Source organism: Nicotiana tabacum, chromosome 21 (genome assembly GCF_000715075.1).
Source record: "Nicotiana tabacum cultivar K326 chromosome 21, ASM71507v2, whole genome shotgun sequence".
NCBI classification, from domain to species: domain Eukaryota; kingdom Viridiplantae; phylum Streptophyta; class Magnoliopsida; order Solanales; family Solanaceae; genus Nicotiana; species Nicotiana tabacum.
Window position 1 is genome coordinate 49,041,261 of NC_134100.1, and position 6,613 is coordinate 49,047,873.

Genomic DNA, 6,613 nt, shown 5'->3' on the forward strand with positions numbered 1-6,613 from the left:
GTTCAAGAAGTATGATCCACCTATTTTCAGTGGCGCAACTACTGAGGATGCGTAGGGATTTCTTGAGAAGTACCACCGTATTCTCCGTCCCATGGTTATTGCGGAGGTGAGCAGAGTTGCTTTTACTATATTTTAGCTGTTAGCAACAACGTATCAGTGGTGGAAGGCTTACGAGAAGGGTAGGCCAGTTGATGCAGCCCCACTCACTTGGGCTCAGTTTTCAGAGATATTTCTTAGAGAGTTTGTTCCCCAAACCCTCCGGAATGCATGGCGTATAGAGTTTAAGTAGCTGCATCAGGGGACTATGACAGTGTTAGAGTATGCTATTAGATTCAGTGAGTTGTCCCGGCACGCACTACCTTGGTATCTACAGTCAGAGAGCGAGTCCGCCGATTCATCGAGGGGCTTAACTATGGTATTAGATTCAGCATGGCTTGAGAGTTGGAGACAGACACTCCGTGTTGCACCCTATTTTGCAGCAGACACAACAAATTATAACTTATAGTACTCTACAAGGTTAATTAAAGTTTAGAGTTGCCACCTAGTATTTAAGGTATACTAGGACATCTATACTATACTATGTAATTTACACTTTAATTGTAGTCTGTGAAATCGTTAAGATTCTAGGTAAGGGTTCAAGTTATCTCGAGGGGAAGGTGCTAGGCATCCCTCAAGATCCACAAAAATGTGGTTCCGGTAGACTCAATCAAATAAGGGAGGGAAGGTTCAAAAGCATGATTAGTTATTTAATAAAGAATTCCTATCAAAGAGTAGACAATGCAATGTCATGTGGGATAAATATTCAAAGCATGATCATTTCATTTGTGGTAAAATATATATAGTAGGATATGCAAAGTAAATTAATAAACAAAATAAATCTTTTTCGGAATTTGATTGAAAGAATTGGGTTCGAAATAAGGTATAAAGGAAACCTCAATTTATAATTAAAGCCAATTGATTTGACTGTACAAGATTGATCTTAATTGAACACATATAATAAAATGGTAAAGAATAATTTTGAATAAAACAACTAGCAATTAGCTTAAAGAAATGATCGACTAAAGTAGGAAAAGTTGTCATAAATAGGGGAGTATAAAAAGAAAATTATCCACATAAATCTTACATATAACAATGGAGTAATTAAATCAAATATAAGTAATGTATATCAACAAGTGAAACGTTCTAAAAGAGTTTGAATAAACTTGAAGGAGTTAATTTATGATTAAAGTCAAATAATTACTACAATGAGTTGTATTAAATATACAAGAAAATCTGTGAAAATAAATAAATAAATAATGGAGAAAATTATCTTCAAAAATGAGTTAGTGTTTTGTAATTGACTAAAATACTTGACTAAATGTATAAAGAATAAAATGTAAAAGGTTTGTCAAGAGTGTATGAGTATGAAGGAATATTGATTTTTATAACAAAAAAAATTAAGACCACACAAGAAAGACCCTAGAGCTTGGTTCAAAAGAATTGAATGAATAAATAAGTAAATAAAATGTATACGTAGACAATCAAATATATAAAGAGGCTTAGAGTATTACCAACCTTGTACAAGAATATCATAAAAGCCCATAAAGAACGTTGGCAGTCATCAAGTTAGACCCATGTGTATGCAACAGTTGAATTAATCCTACATATGGTAGACTCAATTATGCTTTTATAATTAATGTCTACTTGAAGTAAGATGGTCAAAAATAATTTACAAAGAGATTGGTTAAAAGAAAAATCATGTTAAGCAGTTGTAAAGAGGTAAAGTCACCTATTTTGACAAGGAAATGACACGCCTTTCATTTTATGTAACTCAATTAATTAACTAGGTGTACACCAATCCTAATTAATTAAACGAGTTATAAATATATCTGACATACTAAATCTACGTACAAGTTTCGCACAATTATCTAGAACATAATGTCTTAAGTTGACCGGATTATTAACTAGATGCAATACAACCTAAGTGTAAAAAAATATGTAAACATCAAGTAAAATTGTAAATATGATATCTACCTACGGTTTCACTATACTTGCGTTTTGTATTCAAGAAGGGAAGTTATGAAGCGAGAAGCTTGACAGGAATTTGTCTTTTCGTCTTTGGGTATCATCTTCTGAAAGTAACTCCGTGTGATAGTACCTCGCAAGACAAAAGAAGGAAAATTATTAGTAAAACATAAAGTAAACAATAAACTAATTTATTTTGAAATGATTTCATTTGAAAATGGTTTTGGAAGATTGTTTCTGAAAAAGTTTGAAAATGCTTTTGGGAAATAGTTTTTTTTTTTTTTTGAAAAATAGTTTTGGAAAATAGTTTAAAAAATAATATAGAAGGATCAGATATATGTAGTATCCGTCTAGACATGAGAATGGGAACCGCTTTGGTTGTGACTACGATAGCTAATCGTGTTGCCTTACGAAGGGCTATTGGTTCGTCATGTTCTCGTCTTTTCCCTTTTTGATGTTTATCGTCATCGCCTCATTATTATGTCGTGAAAGAGGGTTGTCATGGCCCTCATGTAAGTAGCGTCGACGTTCTTGAGGCCGAATGGCATGACTCTATACCAGTAAACTCCCCAAGGTGTAGTGAATGTTGTCTTCTCTGCATCTTCTTCATGCATTAGTATCTGATGGTACCCAGCGAAACAATCCACGAATGACTGTAGCTCATGCTTCGTGTAGTTGTTGATGAGGGTATGAATATTTTGTAAAGGAAAATCATACTTTGGACTAGCCTTGTTAAGATCTCGATAATCCACACATATCCTGATCTTCCCATCCATCTTTGGTACTGGTACGATATTTGCCAACCCCGTGGGGTAATTGATGATTGTTACCACATTTGCCTCTGTTTGTTTGGTTACTTCTTCTTTTATCCACAAACTCAAGTCCGGCTTGAACTTTCTGGGTTTTTGTTTGACTGGTAGTCTGGCAGGATCGGTAGGCAATCGATGTTAAATGATTTCGGTGATTAAACCAAGCATGTCGTCATACGACCATGCGAATACGTAGATGCATTATCGAAGGAGCTCGACCAATTCTTCTTTCTACTCTGCTTCTAAATGGATGCTGATTCGAGTTTCTTTCACGTCTTCTTTCCTTCCCAGGTTGACTACTTCTTTCTCTTCAAGGTTAAGCTTTTTCTGACTTTCCAAATGTTCAATCTCTTATGGGAGATTATCTGGCATCATGCTTTCATCGTATTCCTCATAATCTAGATCACTTTGCTCGAGGATTTCTGTCATGCCCCAACTTCGGGGACCACGACCGGCGCTCAATAGGGTTACCCCGGTCGAGCAAGCCTACAAAGTGATGTCTACCTAACTCACCCATAAATAAAGAGAAGAATAAATTTCATTAATTAGTCGGTAAGAAGTCATGAGAACAACACCAGTTCATTTCCATTAGTTACGTCATTTACAAGTCTTCAGAACAGTACATTGTACAATCATAGTTAAAGTGGAACAGATGATACAATTACAATATTTTTAGTTTAATCTTCCCAAAAACATATACAACCCACACTATGTCTATGAAGCCTCTAACAGGAAAAAAAGAGTGCTATGACAGTGCCAGCAACAAGGCTTGGCTATACCTCAAAATGCTATGTACAAAGGATAGGAAATACAGGACCGCAAAATGAAGTGGAGCTCACCAAGTCACCTGAGGAGAGGGTGTGTTGATATCACTGATCAATACCACCTGCTATGGAACCACCTGCATCCATTAAAGATGCAGCGCCCCAGGAAAAAAGGGACGTTAGTATATATGGAATAGTACTAGTATTTAAAACTAAGCACCCTCTCAATAGAACTAATAATAGTAAACAGAGAAGAAAACATGGCATCAATAAGAGAATCAAATAGTAACAAGGTGTCAAGTTAGGGACAAGGTAAATTTCAAGAAAGTTTTAGTAATTTATGTTGGGGAGGATCTTTAGCACCGATACACCACCGTGTTTTAGCACGGAGTCCGATCTCAGCCCGACCGGCTAAGCCGCCTCACCTAGAGACATACACTCAAAAAACCACCATGTGTGTTACATGACATCCGATCTCAGCCCGATCGGCTAAGCCGTCTCACCACAATGCCGTGTGGGTCGATATCACATCACAACTCACTGGAAATAATTTCATCTCATTTAAGGGGAAACAATCTCATCACATCAACACGGGGATTTACCCCTCAATCATTCCTACACCGGCACGTGTAGTTTCGGGGTTAGGTTATTCCGACCTACCCTTCATCGGTGGCTAAAAGATAATCCCAAGGCATTTATTATAAATAGCATTTACCACTCATTTCACATTATTTTACATGTCATTCATTTTGTTGGCACCATTGGTCTAACGCAATATCATTCTTAGAACGTTGGTCGTACTTCATAATTCATGCTCACTATTTCACTTTCAAACATCATCATGAGAAATCAACAACAAGGCCCTTCAAAATAAGACTTTAACACATACTTGAGCAATTTAGGGTCTTAGGCACATGTGATTTCTTTTACACAATTTGACATGGTTACTTTCATTTGGGCTTGACTTGAAGTCTCAACATTTTAATACATTCTCATACTTTGATCATGCTCTCGAAGAATAACATAACATGATAAGAATACTCTGGAACACATTTTGAACATATTCATATAAATATATCTTTCGACACCAAACATATTCATAAAAGTCAATTCATAATGGACAACTCAAGACTTACAAGAACATCGTAGGAATTCATTTGTAAGAGAGAAGTTGAGACAACATACCTTGCCTCAAGCTTTTTAAATTCCTACAATGTTTCAAAAATCTTAGCCATTTTGATCTATATATAGATATAGCAAAATTAATCACAAATTAGGAATGAGTTCATAGTTTCACCTCACTTGAGCATTTTATCAAACATTAGGTGTGCATTAATATTTCAAGGTCCTCCTATGGTGGATTCTTTCACCCCACTACCCAAAGTTCACCCAAAAGAGTTCAACAATCCTCCCACTACCCTTGATGGTACATGCATGTAAAAATAAACAACTCCCACACCCAAGAATTACTTAGCTTATTACCTATTTTCAATTAGAATCACGAAATTGAGGGCTATGGAGTAGAAACTTACCTCTAGGATGAAGGCCTAGTGAATTCTTCTTGTAATATCTTCAACTTTGAGTAAGAATTGATGAACAATTAGCCTAGGGTCTCCTTCTCTCTCTCTAGAACACTCTCACTTCTTTCTAAAATATAATATTTCTCTCTCAAAATGAGCCCCAAGGGCTTTTAATCAAAATAGGGTCGGGTAAAAAAAATTAGAAAAATGAAGCCCCGTCATGGATCTGCGGTCACATATGAGACCCCATAATGCTTTTGCGGTTCGCAAAATGTGCCGCATAATGGCCCTCCAGAACTGGACAAGTCTGCCCTACTTTATGACCAGTCTGTGGTCGCATAATGCGCCGCAGAACTTCCTTCCAAAAAATTTCATGCTGGGTCTGTGATGGGTTATACGGCCTGCAAAACTTCCTTAGTTCTCTGCTCCAGTCTGCGGCCGATATGCGGTCCGCAGACCAGCTCTGCGACCACATAATGGGCCGCAGAAATGCTTTATATTACAAAAAAATTTCTTCAACTCCCTAACGCACTGTTCAACCCAAAAAATCTACACCAACATTATGAAACCCCGGGTTTTAGGTAAAATATTTACGGGGCTTTACAGTTTCATTACATGTCATAATCGCGGAATGCAGGTTTTTATTGTTTTGATTACTAAAAAGAAAAACTAGGTATAAATGAAGCGATAAATAAATTTGCAATAATTTTAAGAAAGTATTTCTTTATATTTCATCAAAAGAGGAACGTCTGAGCGTGCATTTTTCAAAAGGTTTTACAATTCCTTACTACCAAGATTCCCGACATTCTAAATGGTCGGTATCTTGATATCAACTTTGTCACAACATTCTTCGAGCATGGTCATGAACAGCCTTCCCATTCCATCGGCCATGTCGTCTTCTGGTGTTGAGCTCTGACCCGGACCCTAAACACGCTCTGGCACAAAAGCTTTCTTCCCGAACCTACCAGTATATGTCTTTACTGTCGGAGGCTGATACCCAATGCTGGCTCTACCTTTCTGCCCACTTGGATCAATCGGCTCTGTTATCCCATTTGATCGGGCTCCCAGCCCGGATCCCTGTCTATATCCGTACTTCATCATTTCTCTCATAGTCATATTGGATCAGTATGGTGACCACATACCCATATTTTGCTCGGTCTCTTCTATCTTCGTGGTCTGCATGATCTCAACCGCATGAAAAATGACCCCGTCTAATCCTTCTATGAACAGAACTGCATGTTCCCAATAAGCTGACTATCTCTATTCACCATGGACTACAATCTCTTGACAACCCTACTCGAACTTCATGCACTGGTGTACGGTAGACAGGACTTCCCCTACCATATGTATCCAGGGTCTTCCTAGCAACAAGTTGTACGGATATGAAATGTCCATCACTTGGAACAATATGGGAAACTCAACTTATCCAATTTGCAGAGCAAAATAGATTTCCCCAATGACGTCTTTCAATGATCCGTCGAAAGCTCTTACCCTCACATGAATGTCTTTTACTTCT